Below are 10,896 nucleotides of genomic sequence, written 5' to 3'. Positions count from 1 at the left end.
CCGAGACGCCGGCGTGCCAGAAACAACAGTCAAAGAAAATAAATGGAGCCTGCCGAGTGTTTCCACAGGGGTAAGGAAATATGGAGCAAGACTTGTGCCTTGCTGTTTGGTAATTAGTACCTAAACATCGCTGTCCTTGGATCCCATCGCTCACATTCAACATTTCTCCAGGCTGGATAATATACAGTGGAGCATTAACGTCAAACACGTCTGGTCGTTGGGGCCTGGCAAGCCACATTAATCTGTTATTACACTCCCAAGTGGATCGACCAGTTGCTGGCCTTGGCTTGGCCACCGTATGGGCTGACAGGGAGTCACACACTGCACTTTTATGGCTACATTTAGTAAACCTTTTCAACTCGAGCATAAATTGTGTAAACGGACTCCCGCTTTGAGACCTCTGCTGATTAAAACAAACTGGCGTGCCTGACATTTGAAGACCCACCAGAAACAACCCTGTGATCCAATTAAAAGCCAGACTTATAGTTGCAGAAGTACAGCTGCTTAACCCGCCAGAAGAGCAAGTCGGATCTCAGAGCTGGTTGTTTCAGCTATTGCACCTGGAGCAGATGTTTCTTACACCCATTTGAATGGAGTTTACATGCACTAAAAATATTGTCGTGCTATCAAGAAAAAAATGTTTTTTTAAAAAAGTTGATTGAAAATTATCTCTTATTTACACTGCCTTCTAAAAGTATTCACACCCTCTTGAAATATTTCACATTTTTTCTTGTTACAACCACTTTATTATTATTAATATTATTAACCTTTATTTCACTAGGAAAATGTCATTGAGATTAAAAATTGCTTTTACAAGAAAATACTTTCCAAGCACACAAAGTTTACAGAGCATTTAAAGCAAAACTGTACAAGCTAGCATCGCCACAAATAAATTAGTCCACAGCCATCAGCATCTACAACAACTCTTTGAAGTAAATTACAAGATATGAGATCCAATATTTGATGTTCCTAGTTACAAAAGGCATGAGTTTGGACCAGGTTCATCTTCTGTGAGGATAGTGACCCCAAATTCATAACCAGAAATCCAATAGAATGGTTTAAATCAAAGCAGATGTTACAATTGCCCAGTCAAAGTCCAGACCAACCACTAAGCACAAACCCTTTAATTAATCTGGCAGATTTAGGTTTATGGTAATCTTTAAATTTTGCCAACACGTTTCTTCTGACGTAATTTTACAGATTTGGACCAACCTCAATCTGACAGATAATTTGTAGTGAGATAATGATAACTGTATGGAACCTTTCTATCCCCACCAGAGATTTAAATCATCATAAATACAAGTGGAGACATGAAATAGTCCGTCAGTAACCATAAAGAAGAGTGTCATTGATAAAATGCCATTACATTTATTTATTTTTTAGTTACTGATTATTAAGAAGCATTAAGATAATTTTGGCTTTTATTTTTGGTACCACCTTTCGATTCCGACAGGAGGCGAATCTCTTCATCTACATAAACACATTTGTTGTTATTCCCCCACGTTCCGAACACGGTAATGGCGGCGGCGGTGCACAAAGTAAAAGTAGCTGATAACTGAAACTCATACAGAACTCAATAGGTACCTTATGCTTCACAGAACCCAATAATATAACACAATATAACGTCATTAATATCACCAGCTTACCTGCAACTCAAAATAGCTTAGTTTAGTGTGGTATGGTCGCTAAACAGTGCTCATGGCCATCTTAGACATAGACATAATATAAGGATAGACGCCTCATGGACCGCTCTCGCCTATTGTCTCTGACGAGATTTAGGGCGGCCATCTTGGAGCGGTCCACCACTCCACTCAGGTTGTGTGTTTAGCAGCACAATGACGTATCAGCACATTTAATCAATCATAACACGCTTTTTTGTTACTGGAAACCATATTCAAACATCTATCAAAGCTACATTTATGAACTATTGTATTTTTTATGAATGTTTTTAATACATAGTTCAGCATATTTAAATATGCTTAGTGACCATAACAATAGAATAGGAATGGAATATTCTGATATTGGTGTATGATGAGCATATTACAAAGCACACAGCCGTTCATAATTTATTTAATAAATTATTTAGTAAGATCAATACATATTTATATAACTATACAAACACAATTAAATAATGATTAATAATGACAAATAAATAATGATTAATACTGAATAATATATATTGGATACATGTTTATATGTATGGATGTATATACATCCATACATATATAGATATATATCTATGTTTCCCAGCCGACGAGTTCTAGCTTCAGAGTGATTCCGCACCTGAGATTGAGTCCAAACTTCGTGCTGCAGTGAATCCGTCTCTCTTTATAGATATCTCTCTCTTCTTCCTCATATCGTGTCTTTATAAAACCTTCAAAACAAAAAGGAAGATTTGGGATGTATCTTACTTTCGACAGAGTGAAAGAATTACATATAAATAATAGTCTTTACCACCTGTGTAAACTTTGCTGGTGAATGTTATAACACGTAATATACGTTTTATAATATATGTTACATTGTTTCATTTCAAATGTAGGCTCTTGTGTCAGATAATCTAAGTCAATGTTAGAGAATAATAAATTTTTTTAGATTTACAGAATCTCAGTTAGCCTTCATAGCGGGGCTGAACCCGTATTACACCAAGCACTGTAGCTAATATTAGCTGGTATCTCGCCGGTGGACATAAATACAGTAAAGTAATATTCTAATCACAAAATATACACAATAATATGTCCATCTTACTTGTGAAATGTTGTCTGTGGAGCCCTCACATCAATAATCCATCGATCCGAACAACAATATCCCTCAGTGCTGAGGCATCTTCTGCTGTTTTGACTGAGCAGAGTAGGAGGGAGTACCGCTCCAAGATGGCCGCCATATTTCCTGCGCCGGAGCAGCCAATGCGGGGTCTACTCTTATATCTATGATCTTAAAAACGGTCTTCTCTGCGATATTTCCCTGAGAGCGCCGTTTCTCCCTTGACCTCTTCATCATTGATGAAGCGACACTGACCCCTACTGGCGAATTACTGATACCGTTGCCAAAACAATTACAGGTGATGAATAACGGCATAATCTGTTTTATAACCAAAATGAACTAATCTTTGTGCTCTAAATCCAAAAAACACAGTAAAGAACATATAAGTTACAAAACAATATAAATTTACATAAAGTATTATGTTAATGTGGCCGATGTGCCACATTAGTGAAAAATTTCTGCTTTGAATGAAAATAACTTTAAGTATAATAAACCAATAATATTGAGCTTAACAGTTAATCTGAGAATTCCTGTTGAGAGATACTCTATAAATTTTGTAAAGTCATACACCACAAAAGGTTTCAGCTGGTGGCGAAATGCACACCACACTTTCCAGATTTCTGTACGTAAAAACTTTTGAAAACTATTTATTCTTTTCACTCCACTTCACAATTATGCATTGATGTGATTTTGACTTTCACATTAAAACTACAATAAAATAACTGAGGGTGTGAATACTTTTGCAAGGCACTATACAATGCAACAGATTTGCACCTGTCAATTGAGTTCAGTTCAACAAAATTCAGTTCAGTTCAAATCAGTTCATTTCACTAAATTTTAGTGTGATTCAATTCATTTCAGTCCATTAGACTGAATTTCTTTCACTCAATTCAATGCAATTGTGTTGGCTTCTATTCAAATGACTGAACTTTTTTTTTTTTAAAGATATGCTTTTAATTGATACGTTTTATTATGTCAGTTAATATGAAAATTATTTTCTCTTTTGGAGGGGTGAAGGATTAAACATAATATATACTTGTTTTATTTTATTCTTTCAAAAATACTGGCTTGTGTTGATTTTTTTTATTATTATTATTTTAATTATTTGTCAAATGAGCTCAGAATTATGAAATAAAACCCCAGGCTAAGAAAAAAGAAGTACACAGCGAGACTACTAAAGCGAGCACAGAGTCAACTCAGTTTTTCCTTTCTGAGTTTCCGGGTTCAATCCCCCGGCCGGTCTCCGGTTATTCTGTGTTTTCCTTTAGTAAGACCGTCTGTCCTCTGACATCCCCCATCAGCCACCACCAGCTCCCTGGGATCAGCTTCAACCTGTGCGCGTGGGAGGAGGAAGAGTCTAATCAGGACGCAGGATGTTTAAAAAGAAAGACACGAGCTGCACAAGACGTGTCGTCGTCTCCTCCAGTGAGACAGAGAGCATCTCAGAGAGTATCGGGTTCTCGGTAGGTCCTCCAGCCCCTCCGCCAACCTCCATCTTCAGACGTTTGAGTGGCTTTGTGGTGAAGCTTGATGGGGATTATTGATCTGCCCGGCGCGCGCCTGCGGTTTCGGCTAAAGACTGACGACTTCACCAGAGCGGATTTTTTTTTTTTTTTTTTTTGGCTGTTGAGAAAAAAAGAGGCCTGCTAGTTTGAGCTTAAGCCATGTGTTCGTTCCATTCGCATAATAACATTTAAACAATCAGACCAAAAAATTAAAATACTAAAAAAAAAAAAAAAAAAGACGATAACAATAAACATATCGGAGCGCTTTCTTGAGAATAATTGCTCCAGAGAGCAGCAATCATGTCTTGCAGACTTGCAGAGCCCAGATGTAGTTTTTTTTTTTTTTTTTTTTTTTTTTTTAAAGAAAAAGTCTTGCTTGGATTTACTGGTCGGGGCTTCAGTTCCAGTTGTGAACCACATGAAATAATCCCTGGTCACTGGAGAAGGATGTGGACACTGTGCTAATTATGTGAGAGGATGATGTCAGGTACTGATACCAGCCAATGAGCCAGCCAGGACGGGGTTTTTTCTTCTTCTTCATCTTCCCCTCTCTGTGCTGCCTTCCAACATACATAACCTCACTGCGGTGACCCGCGCTCACTGCACGGTTACGCTCACATCCTCAAGTAGGATATTTCTGGATCTGGAACCTCGGCAGCCCTCACACGTCCATGCACGTCGGGCGGATGCTTACTTTGTCATCCAGAGTTGTAAATCATCGCTTCGCACAGCAGGAAACAGGCAGCTATTTTTTTATTTATTTATTTATTTACTTTTATTTTATTTTTTTTACTTTCTTTCCAACCATAAAACCTTGAATCTAACACGGGTTCTGATCCCTGGTGCCGCAGAAGATGGATGTTTAAAGCAGAACCATACACAATGGCTGGCATCTCTCTCTCTTTTTTTAAGTATATGGTGGGTTTCCCCCTAAAAAAAAGAAGAAAAAATAAAAACCCCAATGTCACTCATGGCTGCGTGTCGTTACATTAAGCTGTGAGTGAAATGCCGGTTCATTACTTTTGTAATTAACTCACTGATAAAGTAAAAAAAACAAAACAATAATGTAAAAAATTGGACTCCTAGCCAAAATGATGATGATTATTATTATTATTATTATTATTATTATTATTATTATTATTATTATTATTATTATTATTATTATTATTATTATTATTATTATTTTTACAATTCATTGCCTGTGTGGAATGTCATGCATTAAGAATGTTGCATAAACGTTTGGAGTTAAGTTGCAACTTATTCAGCCTCATGCTCTGAGTTTGCTGTTTTTGACGTGCAGTTTGAAATGCTGACAAGAAGCGAAGGGTTTGGACAAAGAAGCCTTTTGTTTATGTGTTTGGTTGCTGTCCATGGTCCTGACAGTCCAATTTTCATATCAATTCATTTTTTCCCTCTTTTTTTTAAGGTATTGTGGTCAGTTTCATATGACATAACTTGGACTGGCAGCTCTCATTAAATGTAGACATTATAGGTTTTGTAAAAGCGCTTTCATAGACTTGCTTGATTTAATGGAGAATCTCTCAGTGGTACAAGAGCAGTGGCGTAAACAGACGATTCGGGGGGCAGGTGTGCAAGTGGAAAAAAGGAACCACAATGCCACCTTCCTAAAATAATGGCCTAAGTGTTTTTTTTTCTTTTTTTTTGCCAAAGATGATTATGGAAAATAATAGCAATAATTATCACCTCTTTTTTCTTTTTTCTTTCTTTTTTCTTATTTCTTTTGAATTTTTTCGAAAAAAAAAGACGAAGAATCAGACAAAAACGAAAATCACTTTTGGTGAAAAATGACTTTTGCCAAAAGTTGTTTTTGTCGCTAGGTGAAGATATGGAGCCGCTTTAGTTGTGTGAGATTAATTACAGGCACAACTTGAACATCATCCATATATAACCTATTTCAGATCAGCAGTCATATTCTGTCTGATGCAGATGCTTAAGAATGCCCACCTGAGGACAACAAAACAATCAACTCAAAACAAGGAAATACATTCTTGTCGTACAAAATAACAAAAATGTGTGGTACTGGAAATATGGGCCATTAAGTCCACAATTTCTACCTTGGCCATAAAATGTACACTGTAAAAAATGAAAAATGAAAAGAAATGGTTTCAAAAGGGCAAATTTTTTGTCCAGAAGAAAAAGAGGAAGGTGCTCTAGCACCACCTAGTGTCTATCTGTGCATATCGCTGGTGTTGAGCACCGGGGCTCGCAAAAGTTTTCACAACCCTGGAACCGTTTTCACATGTTGTCACCTTACAAGCACAAACTGTGACGTATTTTATCAGGGTTTGGGCCAACATGATGTCTAGAAAAAGGTACGTGTGTTCTCCTATTTTTTGTTCTTCGACACCACACATGCCATAGCTTCCTTGAAAACTCATCTGATGGATCCAGCAGTTCTGTGAAGACCTCGCAGGTTTTGGTAGAGAACATCAGAGAACGAACGCAGCGCAGGAGCCAGGGAGAAAGTGGTGGAGAACTAATCTAAGAAGCAGCCGAGAAACCCGTTACTGTCACAATCACAAATTTTCCCTGACGATAAATTGCCCCAGGAGTTATTGCGATAAACGATAATATTGTTATGAGACAATTTTCAAGTAACGAAACTGCAAAGGCATAGTAAGGCAAGAACACATTTTCAAATATCAATAAACTTTCAATTCTAACAAACACAGGAGCTAGAAGACATTTTAGATATGCCAACTAAAACAACAAGTAAAACAAATCATGAAGTCTTCATCGTCCCTCAAAAACAAGGCTGAGACCAAAGCCCCAACCGAAGACTTTGGCCATCCAGTTTTTAGTGAAAAGAGGCCGAGAGAAAAGAGAAAATCAGTCAATCATGCAAATAGAAATGTCTGAACTCGTTTTGATTTATCACGCAATTCATTGATTTGTTGCTTACAGTAACAGGCTTAAGCAACAAATCTGTGCCCAGCCCTCCCTGTCGGAAGATGAAAACAGGAAACTCAAGCAGGAAATCCTGTTAAAGGCTCCAAAAGACTCGAGGCCTAAGCAGAGGTTCACTACCAACAGAAGCATATTGTTAGAGTGGCCTAGTCAAAGTCCAGACCTATATCCATCGGGCAGTGTATCTAAGACTTGAAAGCTGCTGTTTACATTTTATTAATAAACCATTTACCCTTCCACTGCAATGATTACGCAATACTTTGTCTTAATCCACCACATTCATTGATATTTTTCGCAAGTATGGCATTGATTTCCACTGTTATGCGGATGACACCCAGCTCTATGTTTCCAGTAACCCCGCCTCCAACCTCCCACCGTCTTCGCTTACTGACTGCTTGACTGAAATAAAATCCTGGTTCTCCTCAAATCTGTTTCAGCTTAACAGTGATAAAACAGAGGTTCTTCTCATTGGTACCAAATCTACTCTGGCCAAAATCAAAAGCTTCAGTCTTGTAATTGATAACTGTCCCGTTTCTCCCTCCCCTCAGGTAAAGAGTCTGGGTGTCATCCTTGACAACACCCTGTCTTTCCAGTCTCATATTAATAACATTACCCGCTCGGCTTATTTTCACCTACGCAACATCAACCGCCTCCGCCCCTCCCTTACTCCCCATTCCACTGCCATCCTTGTTCACTGTCTTGTGACATCACGCCTGGACTACTGCAACTCCCTTCTGTTTGGTCTCACCCAGAAATCTCTTCATAAGCTCCAACTGGTCCAGAATTCAGCTGCCCGTATCATTACCAAAACCCCATCCATGCACCACATCACTCCTGTCCTGCAAAGACTCCATTGGCTGCCCACCAAGTTCCGCATAGATTACAAAATTCTTCTGTACACTTTCAAGGCCCTTTACAATCTCTCCCCACCATATCTTTCAAATCTTATTCATATTGCCATTCCCTCTCGCTCCCTCAGATCATCCTCCTCAATCCATTTCACTGTCCCCTCTGCCCGTCTCACCACCATGGGGAGCAGAGCTTTCAGTCGCTCTGCTCCCCAACTATGGAACTCATTATACCTTAGAAACATAAAGTCATTATCAAATTTTAAAACCAAACTCAAAACACACCTTTTTAGATCTGCCTTTTCCACATGACACAATTGGTTTGCCTGATTTTACATAGTCTTTATATAGATACATTGTTTTGTTTTATTTATTTTTATCTACTTTTACTTGTTACATTTTATTTGTTTCTGTCAGTTTTTTTTTTACTATTGTACGGTGTCCTTGAGTGCCAGAAAGGCGCCTTTGAAATAAAATGTATTATTATTATTATTATAAAATCCTGATGGAAGAAATGGGATTCAATCTGCTCCCTTTCTTTCTTTCTTTCTTTCTTTCTTTCTTTCTTTCTTTCTTTCTTTCTTTCTTTCTTTCTTTCTTTCTTTCTTTCTTTCTTTCTTTCTTTCTTTCTTTCTTTCTTTCCCAAATGCCACTAGAGAGCGCCAAAGTATGCAAATATACCGGTTATCACGGTTTGAAACTCAAGGATGATGGAGTTATCTTGACCAAAACGAAAAGTTTCTCACCGCGAGAGTCAATGTATGTATGGTCTGAGGCGCCGATACAACCGAGACGACAGGAGTCAAAAAGGTCAAGGATTAGCGCTTAGGCCTGAACTCAGAGAGCACTGGGACTAAATGAGAAACCAAGATGCACAGACCCCCCTTCTTAAACACATACGCTGTCTCAGACACACACACACACACGCACGCACGCACGCACGCACGCACGCACGCACGCACGCACGCACACACACACACACACACACACACACACACACACACACACACACACACACACACACACACACACACAGAGCCTTGTTAGCAGAAACGGAAACATAGGAAGAGATATACTGCCCCCTGAGTGGTATGAGGCCCTTGAGGATCACTTCCCGCCTGAGCAGCTCTTCTAAAAAGTTTGCAGAGGTCAAGTAAACAGTTTGTACTGAGCTGTCAGATCTCTCTCTCTCTCTCTCTCTCTCTCTCTCTCTTAGTGTGTGTGTGTTTTATGTCTTTAAACAAAATCTCAAACTAGCATCATGCTCTCAAACAGTGTGGTTTTGCCTACTCGTAAAGTCCTCCTTGTATTCACCGCTGATTGCATAATGTCAAAAAATGATGTCTGCTTATAAAGCTGGCCGCGAGGCTCGAAGTAAAAAAATAATAAAAAATGATAAAGCACTTGGCGGCTGGTAAGAAGAGACGCGCTCGGCTGCCGAATTTCCACTTTTGACGAACGGGTCCGCGTCGACCCTTTCCGTCCGTCCGTCACGTCCGTCCTCCGAGTGAGTCACGGCCCGCGTGCTGATGCCCCTCTGTCACGTGCGTGGAGGACATTATGCTAATTTCCCCGGGTGTCTGGGTTCCTCCGCTCCTCCGGAGTTCATTATTTGTAATTGCTAGACATGGCTGAGAACGCGGAGAATGCGAACCTGAAACCGAGCGCCGAGCCTCTTTTCCACGCAATCCATATTCAGGAAAATCCAGAGAATGTTCCCAATCCCCGCGGCCTTAGCAAAACATATGGAGATGGTGTAGATCTCCCTTTTCAGCATGTGTACACACACACACACACACACACACACACACACACACACACACACACACACACACACACACACACACACACACACACACACACACACACACACACACACACACACACACGCACACATTTAGATTGGCTCTATTATGTCTTGGAATAATGTAAAACAGCTTTGCCTGGTTTCGCCCTGCTTTCTGCTCCTGTCTCCATCTCTTTGGTTTCACAGTGCGCCGCTGACACGCAGCCATGGCAGCGGTTGTGGCAGCAGCAGCAGTGTGGCCCCTACACCCCAAACATCCCCCCCGCTCCCCCACCCCCCACAATCCCCGGGCTGCTGGACCCCCACCACCCAAAAACAACGTTGGTGCAGACAGAAGGTTGGAGGAGAGGTAACTCCATTGAACGTGTTCTGTACACAGAGGGATTCCTTTCCAAATGCTTGGAAAGAAACCCTTACTTTTTTTTTTTTTTTTAAATGTACAATTTTTAATATACGATAAAAAAAAAAAATCGTGATAATGGACCGCTGCCATGACGCCTAATTGGTTAGGACATGCTCCTTTCAGGTGCTTATCTTAGCTTTACGCAACTGATTTTGCTCCTGTTTAACATTTGAGGTTACTTTTTAAAAAGTTTCTCCATGTTTCACACGTTTGAGTTGGAATTAAATAAATGAATCCATTTTGGTGACCATTTAGATAAACAGAAACCAAAGGGGAAAAAAAGAGAAACTAATAGATGGAATACACAAATAAATTCTAAGAACAAGGAGAAAATCAGTTAAAATTACATTTAAGAAAACATAAATTAAATGTTTTTTGATCTTTTTTTTAAATAAACAAAAAAAAAAAATCTATGAAATTCTGGTAAACATAAACAACTAATGAATAAATAAAATAAAATGGGATCATTCTAATAAAATAAACATAACTAGATAAATGATTTAATAAATAAGATTTACACAAGAAAGTAAATATATACCAAGAAAACATACATTTAAAAAATTTTAAAAAGCAAATAAACATGCAGAAAATACGACAAACTGAGAAAAAAATAAAATAATATATGATGTGTTGGATGAGGTAAAA

Source organism: Poecilia reticulata, chromosome 21 (genome assembly GCF_904066995.2).
Source record: "Poecilia reticulata chromosome 21, P_reticulata-male-v2, whole genome shotgun sequence".
NCBI lineage: Eukaryota > Metazoa > Chordata > Actinopteri > Cyprinodontiformes > Poeciliidae > Poecilia > Poecilia reticulata.
This window is presented reverse-complemented; position numbering follows the sequence as displayed.